Source organism: Gigantopelta aegis, unplaced genomic scaffold (assembly GCF_016097555.1).
Source record: "Gigantopelta aegis isolate Gae_Host unplaced genomic scaffold, Gae_host_genome ctg3750_pilon_pilon, whole genome shotgun sequence".
Classification (NCBI taxonomy): domain Eukaryota; kingdom Metazoa; phylum Mollusca; class Gastropoda; order Neomphalida; family Peltospiridae; genus Gigantopelta; species Gigantopelta aegis.
In genome coordinates, this window is record NW_024533493.1 from 26,646 (window position 1) to 39,218 (window position 12,573).

A 12,573-nucleotide genomic window follows, 5' to 3' on the forward strand; every position below is an offset into this window, starting at 1 on the left:
ATCTTATACTATATCTGTAGTACTGTCAGTACTACATGTATATGTATTAATATCATATTAATTACTTTAATTAATGTTGTTATTAATTAAGTGAACTGTTTTGTACTGATGCTGTTATTATGACAACACTATCACTTACATTGCTTCAAAGTGGTGTTTGATGAGTTGAAATGAAGACACTTAAATGTCATATCTCCTCTGTTACCATGGAAACTAATGTTAGCATCCTTTGAATATGGTTGCTGAGTAACAGCAGTAAACACTTGTACAAATTGATGATCTGTGAAGGAAATGAATCAATAAGTGTAATACTAACAATAGCCTAATGACAGTATTAAATGACAATTTAAACTATTGTTTCCATAGCAACAAGGACATAACTATTTAATGACAAAGCTAGTATGAAAAGTATCTAGTAGATAAAACTTTGTTTCAACTGTTGCCAATAATTATATTAAATGATATTTTAAAACTACTGTTTCCATAGCAACAAAGACACTATGGACACTATGAAACAGTTAACAAGTTTAGTGCAAGCAGCTGCTAGTAAATATATTGAATGACAATTTAAATTAGTGTCTCAATAGCAAAAATTACATCGGCCATTCAGCTACATCAACTAATTATATTTACATACCTGAGTAAATTAATCCTGCTAGTTTACCAGTGACATAACACTACACAAGGAGGAAGGAATGAATGTTAATTATCACATTTTGATGAGTAGTAATATCTATATATATCAGTTTGTTTATGAGGAAACATCATATAAGGAAGCTCTGTTCATTTAATCTCTATTGTTTACTATAAACAGTAAAATTATATTTTGTGGGAGAGGATCTATATTTTATATTTAGGTAAAAACGAGGTGAGCCTCAGATGAATCTGAAATAACGTGATTTGGAATGTAATTATTAACTGCACAACTAGACTTTGTTAAGATATAGAAGGCAACAGTCACACAGGAAGAGAGAGAGAGAGAACAATATAAAAGTATTTAATTTTGCTATGAAGGTATATAAATAGGTAGAGTTTCAGAGCAGATAACAATACACAACATACAAATTGTATTAATAATAGGAAGACTATTCATACTAACCTCACTTAACGTCCTGTTAACACATTGTCTACACTCTCGCTGATTTTTGGCAGCTGCACATTTGGTAGCATTTCGGTCAGATGCACAAAAACACTCTTCACATTCAGTGTTCTTCAAAAAACCCCAATTATCAATCATAGCACTAACTAAACTAGAGATATGGCTAGCATTATCATCATTGACAGTTTGTATAGTCCATGCTCGACCTCCAGTTTTCAAGCTAAGATTCACATAAGCTTCCAAAGTATTACCATGTGATGATAAGATATTTACTCTCCCAGGGACAATCTGATAGCTTGCGTTTTCATCCTGGACAACAGCTGATGCATAATCCAATATACCCATTGTTCATTGTTCTTTAAATGACTTAATGTAATGTTCACAAACACATCTAATGAAATGCCAGCCTCTCCTATTAACTGCTCCATCACTGATGATGTCAAGCCAACTTTGTCTGCTAATATTGTTCTACCTGAATCAGTTGCCATGACGACACTTTTTTTACTGAGGGACTGTCTCTAAATGGAACATTGCTTAATACGAATTGTAATGCTTCGTAACCATCAGCAATATAGCCATCATTTCTGAGATTCTTATAGGTGGAGCTTATATTATCAGAACTCATAAAATAGTGGTCATCGTCTGTTTTTAATAGCCGTGCCTTTATACCTGAGCCTCGGGCTCCAAATTGTACAATGCAGAATCTGTTCTTTTCTCCTTCTTTCCCCCCAACTCCTCTATCTTGTAATCTCTGATCAAGTAATGTTACTAAGGTTTGTATCCATGCCTGTGTCATTGTATGTGTAGCAGAGATACAAAACATATGTCCATGGACTTTGTTAGTTGTGATTTGGGAGTCAGTCTGTGTAGAACATCTTCTTTAGACAGTACTCGTCCATCAGTTGTGGTACAAACCTGTGTGCATGTGTGAACAAGTTAGAAAGAGAGAGAGAGATAGTTACTCCATAAATATCACTAACATATTGTTTGTTATTGAAAATATAATGAAAAAACAATTGAATCCTCATAGGCTCGAGTGGTCTGATGAACTGAAAGATATTATTTTTAAACTGTTTGATATGCTAGCAACTAGTAACGTTTAAATTGATACTGTAAACAGTGTTGTCATGACAACAACAAACAATGGAAGTGAGCCATAATTATAAATATGATCCATTAAATCATATCAGCTTGATGGAGTAAATACTGCAAAGAAGCTCTATATAAAGATACCCATTGAATAGTGTTGTATTCAAAATATGCTCATATTAATTTGTGAAAAAAAATGAATAGATTAACAATAGGTCTTCCCTAACAGTCACTTTGAATTGGATCAAGTGACACTATATTATAAAAGTGTCTATTGGTAGTGTTCATGACAGCCTTTTAAACTGGATTGTTCTCTTCTTGTTTGAGAACAGTGAGTATTTAAAAACACAAAAACTATGTATGGAAACCCTCTATAGAACAAATATCAACCTTTGTATCATTAAGCTTAACTGCTGTATATGTTAGCAACAAATAGCCGACAATCTTAAATCTGTAAAAGGCTACACAAACATTAATTATTCTACTTTCTAAAAACACTATTGTGTGATGTATTTAATAATAGTCTAGACAATGATTAATTGCTTTTTTGACCAAATTGATGTGTTGGTCTGCCACTTCAGTCAGTATTCTCTTGCATTCGAATTCAAAATTAACTTAAAGACAAAATTTCCAAATTCAAATGGTACGTATTTCAAATTTGAGGTCATACCTGTTTGTCTTGTACAACCTTCTTGCTGACCATCTGCAGGTATGAAAGAGAGAAGTATAAACTTATATAAAATTCATATACAGTACTTAGTTACATGAGAACATAGTAAAATACTGTTAGTGAGCTTGGCTCAAGTAACATTAAACAGACCCAATGACTCTCAAATGTCTCTCAATTTCTCATGCAAACAATCGTTGAACATTGGTATGCGGAGACAACCATTCTAGCAACAATGAGCTTGTGTTTTTTGACAGTTTTCTTTAATAATGTATCGAATAACAGCCATTTTAATCTGTACACATTGAATACCAAACAAATAGATTATCAAGAATGCAGTAATCCAGTCAGTATAAATTTAATGGTATTTACTGATGCACAACATGTATTTATTTTGAATATGCTCCGGAGAGGCTAAAATCAACCAACAGTATTTATAACATATATAATATATATTTATGCATACAAACGTCTTACTACACAACTGCCTTGAGCTTTTAATCACTATAATTATATTTAAAATATTGTTTATCAATATTAGTATTATATATAGTATATGGTGACTATGCTTAAAAAAGCTCCTTACCTTGACAACCGGTTTCTCTTAGCGATATTGGATGAGAGAACACGTAAGCTGAACTCAGTAGCAACACACTTGATATTAATATCCAGGCAGCCTGCATCTTGAATTGCGGGCACTCTGCCGAAAAGAAAGTGGCGCTTCCCCAATCAATAGAGCGAGAATTGTAATTGTTTAATAACAATAATATTATCTAATATAGGTGATTACTAAGACAGCAATAACCAGCAGCTAGACTCAGAGCCTATTTCCTCCACTTTCTTATATATTGTATTAATAGTAACGTTTGCAGACTGCAAGCTGCTTTATAAATACCACCACTGGAGCCAAGCATTGTGTAATGTGGTCATTCCATAAACTTGATCTAATGCATTATGTAAACATCAAAAGAAGCCAACTATGAGCTCAAGCCCGCCTTCAACTTTTGTTACAATACATCCATATAGAAGCAATGTATTGTTAGTGTTGCATTTTTTGTGTGTTTTTTCAAAAGCCATTTGTTTATTGTTGTTAAATGAACTGGAGGTTTTGTTAAGTTGAATAGGAGTTATTTAACACGTGATTGCTGATGTTTTATAGCATCAATAGAAACTATAGCATTGTTGACAAAAAACAAATGTCTTAATGGAAATTTAATGTACATGTTTCAGCTTCTTCTGTTCATCAATAACATGTATGCAACAGAAGCAAATTTCTAGGCCCGGTTCCCAAACATAGATGCATAGGAATAAGACTTGGCAAATGAAAATGGGTCCAAATAAAAGAATATGATGATTAAATATTATTGAGTTTGTGTATCCACATTCCTATTCTACTGGTCTGACTCCCAAATCATCAAAAGTTACTTTGCAGAAGCGAATTATATCCCATTGTTCTAATCTGGAACTAGAGTTCGGGAATGTGGATTTTTCATAGAGTATACAATCACAAATCAAATGCCCAAATAACACATTGAAACAACAGAGATATCAAACCTGCCAGGTCACTTGACAGTGAATGATGAGATACTTCCTGTGCCCCATTTTGGGAAGAGAGACACGTCAAAGGTTTCTCACATGAGCCTCATCGTTTAAACTACTTACCACATCCTACGCAGTCCACTGCAACAAACAATGTCATTACATTAGCTTCTGTTGTGAAATAATTACAACGACATCCTACTACTTTAAGTATGTGTTGACATTCCTGACATTAAATAAAGACCATGAAATGTATCTCTAAGTGTCAAAACTATTGAATGTAATCATGTGATAAATAAAGATAATATGACTAGCTTATTGCCACATGTAATCAATATAGTTAGGTTTCAATGTTAATGCTAAGGTTTAAGGATATAGAAATAGTTCATATTAAAGTATGTAGCATTCTGTCATACTAGTAGACCAGTCACAGCATATATGAAATTTAAATGAAACCTTAATACTTGTGAGTAATGGAGGATGTTCAGAGAAACAGGTGAACTGGAAAGGCAAGCTAACCCACAGTCCACAATAATAAACAATTATAAATTCTTACATAATTACAACATTCTTTTGCTTATACATGTACCAAGTATGTATGATAATACATATAAGAAGTTATTATACATGTCAATATACACATAATGATACATGCATTACATATACATGTACATGTACATATACATGTATATGTACATGTATATGTATATGTACATGTATATACACATGTATATGTATATATACATGTATATGTACATGTATATGTACATGTACATGTATACGTATATGTACATGTACATGTATAGGTACATGTATATGTACATGTATATGTACATGTACATGTATAGGTACTTTTGTTTTGTCTAAAAACTGTCACATATGTACACAGCTATGAGATAGGATGATTGGCTTGTATTTTATTAGTGGACAGGTATTAACATTGAAATATGATCACTCTTTTTTTTGTGTAGCCCAAACTAAGTGATACTCAGCATTAAATATCATCATTTATGGGGTATGGTATTATAATCATATTAGTTGTAAGGGCTACAAATGTGTGTATTACAACAAACAATCGAATTAAGCATGATAATATTTTGGGCTATTCACGAAAGAACAGATGGTGATGACTTTCTAATTGATATATGAAGCCCAAAAATACTCAACTATCATATTGATGTTGACATTTTTACGCTAAAGAATTTCCAGGTACATAAGATAATTGTGTTAAATAATATGATAGTAGAAAATGGATCTGGTTCATTCGTCCAATAAGGTAGTTGTACAAACAATAAAACTAGACTTCTTGGAACCATCTTTACTACAAATGTAGGCCCAATATAGAGGTAATGTACTAAATATTTATGCTAAAGCATTTACGATCTTAATGAAATTGTTTCAAAGAGTGGGGTATTTAAATGCCTCAGTTGGGTTTGTCACAACGTACATATACATGTGTAACAATGAAACTTGACCTCAAAAATTATACATGATGTATAGGTGTATGTCCTCAATATAGAGCAATACTCAAACATTCTTTATAAGGGATTCTGTAAGGGGGTTTTGTGATGCAAAATTTGTATACAGAAAGACATACATGTCACATGTGAGTAAGCAAGCATGTCAGATAATATGACATGCTTTGGGATAGATCAGTAACAGGGTATGTCACGAATTACAAGATCATGTACAAATAAAGAAGTTAGAAAGTGCAAAAATGAAATTAATGAAATCAAAACACATCTCATGTTAACTTATCTTGTATCGCTAACATCTGTGACACCATTTATGACGACGTTTCTTTGAGCTAAAATTACGTGATAACACTGAACAACAATCTAGCGAAATCGAGACTGATCTTCTAATGTTTCTATTAATTGTTTCAGCATACACTACACGAGTCATCACTATTTTATGATCATCTAATAAAGCTAGTTATAATATGTCATTCATTTATCATATCATCACTTGCATATTAGAACAAATAATAAAATAAGTAATAAAAAGAAATTATATCATTCTTTGTGTAGAACTTCTAGTTTTAGATAGTTTGGGTCCTGATATATAGAGTGGACAAGTACTCATTCCAAATGCATGGAATGGGTTTCAGGATTTGATTACCAGAATTAAAAGCTAACTCAATAGTGTACTTGAAAACATCAATATCTATTTATTAAAGTTATAGTTTGATTCCTATAAACCACAAACATGAGAATGAGGATATTCATAATTACCAGTATATCTATTTCAATAATACAAAATTAGAACACACACATTTATAAATTGAAAAAAAAGAAATATTAATATATTTAAATATTGAATTATACAAAGAAATTAATATGTTATTATTAGAACTCAAACAATAATATTAATAACACTATTAGAAATGACTTGTATACAGGAAGTCACAACAAATGAAAACAAAGTCATAAGAGCAATAAACAAATAGAAAGACAAGAGAGAAAGAGATCACTTAAACATACTTATGTTCCCTTTAAAGCTTTTACACACGCACACACACACACACAGTAGTAGCCTAGGGCTGTTCATATGTTATATACAACAAATAATTCATAATAAAATTTCACTGAAAAACTTAATTTTGTTGCCTACTTAGCTGTGTTATTACAGTATATCACTGTCTTCCCCCTTACTACTCTTGTCCAAATCCTTCTGTCTCTTCAATAGCAAATAAAAACTTTCTTTGAGTTGATCATAATTTTTGTATGGTGGTAGGTCGAGTCGATTAAAACTAGAGAGAGAGAGAGAGAGAGGGGGGGGGGGGGGGGAGGGACATTACAAGACAAAATTTAAATAACTAATGCAATCTACATTCTTACAGTGACTACAATTTCAAATACCATATATTATCATATATTGTCACATATTGTTGTATTCAATAGAGGCAAAGAACAAATAGGAATTAAAATAAAGACAACACCCAATGATTAAAAATATATATATGGCTTATGTTGCCACTTGAAGTAAGTACTATATCAAGAGTCTAGGGATAAGAAAGCTATCACATTTCATTTCAATTAAGAATTCATAGAAATATGCATGTATACCCTACCAAAGTAGCCCTCACCCTAGACTGGTTGGTTAATAAGGATTAACTTTGAGGTTAATAGAGAGACCACTAGTATTAGTTTTGTTTATGAGTGTGTATTTTTTTAGTAGTGATGCTAGGATAAGCATCACTACTGATGCTAACCTAGCATCATTACTGTTACTGTGGTTAAGTACTGATAGCTATTCTAGGTCACTGTAGTCAGTACTGATGTTCACTAGTCTAGAGTTTATTAATGGTAGCTATTCTAGGTTACTATGGTAACACAAAAGTACATATAATATTTTCCTATTTACAAACCATGTATGACTTCTAGGTAACCAAGAATCCTTTCCAACACGTTCCACACAAAATTTCTGAGGACCATTGCTCCCTGAAGAAAGATACACTGTAATATTGAGAGTATAGAAGAAGACATTTATAGAGTCTTTTAAAGGAGTAAATTGTAGTGTGGTTAAAGGAATTTAATCATCATTAATTGTTGTACATGTACGTGTGAATAGATAAATAGATTTGATTGATAGATGAATGGCTGAAAAGATGGATAGATGGACAGACTATGATAGATAATAGAGACAAATAAAGAATGAATAACAAGATAAATGGGATGAATAAAGAAATATATTGTTTATAGTGTAATTTGACAATGGATCAATGGATGGTGTACATGTCCTTATAGGACCTATTTTTATACAATACATGTAAACATATTGTCTATATTTACCCATTAATTCTGAAAAACCTCCCACTGGCAGTCGACAAGTACCAGTGACAAACTGTAATAATCTCACTCGTTTCTCGTTGTCCATCTCCCTCACAACCTATAAACCAAACCACACATATTAAAGGAATTATATCAAGTACGAAGAACAAAATAGTAATACCACATAAACTGCTGGTACAGTCCTATTTACTCAGTAAGGATTCCATTTAAAACATGATAGTAAATAGCATTTGTTGTTTACACTCACTCAAAATTACTTCAATGATAATATACTACATGCTCATTATTTACTAATGAGAGTGGGCGTTAAACACAATAGCCCTATAAAGACTGCTAAGGATAATAGATATTATATTAGTGTATTTTAACCTCTATATTAAAGACAGTTTCCAAGGTCTCTAAATGTCTATTATAAACCTCATTGTTAAAGTGTTAATAACTAGTTTGTGTATAAGCTTAAAACAGTATTGTTTGATACTGTCATATGATTGATATAGATACATACCAATAAGTGGAGCCACTTCACACAATGTAGCGTTGAATAAAGCAGATTAATCATTATTGTTTAGTTTGTGTTTAGGGAAGTTGATTTCCTCCTGATAAGGTATCAACTGCAGTATGAAAGTCATCACATTGGAATACATTATGTCGTAAGGAAGTATCTTTATTACAACTAGATTTCCCTCCATTAATGGAAATACAATACAGTTAAGATGTATTCCAGAAAACTTCAAAAAAGATTACAGTCAAATTTTGTAACGATTCGTTTTCATGTGACAATCATTTGTTGCCACTCATGACATTGTATCATGGCTAGAAACCTGATTGAAGCCATTTCTAATGCTTGTACGTTTATAACAACAAGCAAGACAAGAGAGAGAGAGTTTACTAATGACTCACAGATATGAAGAAGTTATATAAAGAAGTGACTTAACATAAAGCTTGTACATTTATTGGTTTGTAATACTAAGTCTTACATTAATCTCGAAACTGTGTGACTCTCTCTAATGTAACCATGGAAACTGTTCTTAGTATAGAGAGGGCATCCTCAATATAAAGCCTTAATAACAATTGTAGACAGAAAACAAGCGTCTGAATAAGGAGAGGACATCTCTTAAATACAAAGTGTCTCAAGGAGATAAGACTAAATCTTTATCTATCTATTATATTAGTAATATGATTTGTTGTTTGTACCTGCCAGAACCATTGTATCGGTTTGCTTCCTCTTGTGTAGTTTCACCCGTATAAATAGTGTTCTTCTTTATTCTTCCCATCACTGACATCAATCTCTTGCATACCACATAACATTAGCTGTGTGTGCGTGTGTGTGCGTGCAAGAGAGAGAGAGAGAATTTAAAAATAACTAATGGAATTTGTGAAGTTTACATTCTTGCAGTGACACACAATTTCAGTTACCACACCATTTCATAAACTGATGTTATAGAGACACACATATTACTCCAAAGAGGTAATTATGAAATTAATGTACTACATGTAATCTAATATTGGACGACACAAAACTATGATAATATATAGTGATTTACACAAAGTGACTGTCATGACTACACAGTATGATTACAAGTATTTTACATAACCATAGTTTCATAATTAAACAATCCAGATTACTAATCATTATTACATCATTATTAATGATAACTTCTGACTGCTGGCTGCACAATTTCTCAATAGTTCCTATCCTTTAGAACTAGAAGCAATTATCATTGTTATCAAAATTAGGCGGGACCTTTTCATTATTACATCATTATTATTATCAAATGATAATTTCTAAGAAATATTTCAGCGAGAGCTGCACAATTTCCCAATAATTCTTATCTTTTAGAACTAGTAGCAATTATTATTGTTATAAAACATAGGTTGGGCATTTTCTAAGAAAGCCTTGTAATAATGTGACCACAGTAATTTCAGTGCGCACTGTAAAGTTCCCAATAATTCTTATCCTTTAGAACTAGTAGCAATTTGTTTTGGCTATCAAATATAGGTTGGGCATTTTCTAAGAAAGCCTTGTGATAATGTGATCGCTACACAGTTGGGAGAGAGTGAAGTCACTCTAACAAGATCAGTTGCTATGGAAAACAAATTTCTCAATAGTAAAATATGTGGCTGGCAAGTGGACCCTCACACTAATTGACACTAATCAGAACAGATGCTCTTATTACAGTAGTTTAATCAGTATTGTGTAACATTAATAAAGACTCATATTTTTACTCAAACAATTTAACATAGTAATAGTGGCTATTCATATATGACAAAAGTGCCTATTCAATACAAAAAAAATTAATACATAGGTTCCAAGGTTTAAGATATAGGGTCTAAGATATATTTAAATTTCACATTGAAGTATAGCATATATTATGTTATGTCTATTAATACAAACCTCTAGTTCATTTTCATCAAATATTTGTATCCACTCAAGAGGAACTACTTCATTGAATCCGTCCATAAAAGATTTTGTCTGTTGTTCTACACCTCTTGTAAATCTCCATTGCATTAAAAGACTAATAAGAGAGTAAATGGAATTAATACTCAGATCAATGGATAAATAAATAGATTAATGGATGAATGATAATAAATGGATGGATGAATGAAAAGAATGTTAAGACAAATAATAGCAAAGAGATAACATAAAGGTAAGACATTGTTAGAACAGGTAGATGGAGGTTACTACAAGTGGGTTCTTACTCTATATACATAAGTTTGTTTTCTTCTGTGACCAACTTCTCACTTCCTCCATCGATCAATTCGTGGTTTTTTGACCACACCCAGTACTTCGTAATCTTGTGCAAAGTACATCTCAAGACCACACTCTCGATATTGTTGTCTCTCGAGAGAGAGAGAAGGAAACAAAGAGGAAATAAATAATAAATATAATTATGGGAATTCACCAACACTGAAGTTATTATTCACACACGTTTGATATAGCATACAAATCAACTATCACAATCCAGGCCACCAGGACCTTATCACAACACAGAGGTTATACAATGTAGGATATGCTACTCCCACTCAACTAATTAAATAAATTGTATGCCAGTAAACAAAAAGTGAAAACTAACTATGACTTGAACCCATAACCTCAACATTAAGAATCACTATACTAGCTTAGCTACCAGAACCTTGCTGGTAGAGAATAGTCCAGGACTCACTTTGAGAAGGAGGATACCATCAAATTTAGCTAGCAAAAACTATGTACTTGTAAAAATTTAACAATTCTTGCCATACTTAACTTATATTATATATTAATAATTAAATATATAATTACTTTTTTCTCTTACCTGATCCATGACTAATGAGTTATAGAATTCAGGATCAATGTTTTCTAAATCTTTTAAGGTTAATTCTTATTCAGTAACTGTTTATAAAATGTCATACTGAAACCATTGTCAATAAACTTTCCATGAAACATCGCCTAAGAAATGTTGAATATGAAAGGTGTTAATGAAATAAATTTAGTGTCATCAAGATAATTTTGAATTTAGCACACATCTCTCCTCTCTTTATTTTCTCTCCCTCCCTCCCCCCCTCTCCCTCTCTCTCTCTCACCATGGCAACTGTCCTTCCAATAAAACGGAAATATTGTAAATGTTCTGGATTGACCCCGGAGAGGCTGGATTAATTTGTAATTGATAATTCTTATCTCCAACATAACTCAAATAAACAATACATTGGATTTAACATTTGATGTGAAAGAAGGAAGAACCACTCCCTAGCCACACCCCCATAATCAACCCTTCCTCTCCTTGAAAATGACAAAAGAGAGTCTAACGAAGATCTTGTGATGCAAATCGCATAACCTACAATGGATACATAGATAGATTGATGGAAAGATAGATGAACTTAAGAATGAAACAATGGATAGATAGACAGAGAAAATGGATACACTAAACTAGCAAACCAGCAATGGAGATCTAGTTAAAAGGATTCTATCTCACCTGTTGAAAGGAGTCTTCAATTATTGTATCTCTAGAGCAGTATATCTTTATATGTTGAGATAATGCATTGTTCTATAAAGGAAAACACATACACATACATATATAAAAACATATTCATTATACACCACAATATACATAACATATGCCATTAAAGCTTATACTTACCGAGCAGAATGTCCTAAAGTGTCCCAACTTTCCATCTGGAACTTCTTTTCATATGTTAGTGGAACACCATGTGTCCAACAGGACCGCCACTAGTAGACTCCTCTCCTGAGAAACACCGAATTATATCATAAAATTACTTTCCAATGTTCATTTGTCTTATGAACAACAAAGCACAGCATTGCTTGTCAAACATACTATTAATACTACTTGTATAGAGTATATGAAATAAGAAAGAAGACAATGGATAAATGTTTGTTCGTATTTTGAACC

General features: G+C 32.2%; 1 pseudogene; it reads right to left on the bottom strand.

Annotated features, from left to right (window-relative positions):
• Positions 1 to 7,047: 7,047 nt before the first annotated feature.
• Positions 7,048 to 12,392, bottom strand: LOC121392405 (annotated as a pseudogene).
• Between the last annotated feature and the right edge of the window lie 181 nt (positions 12,393 to 12,573).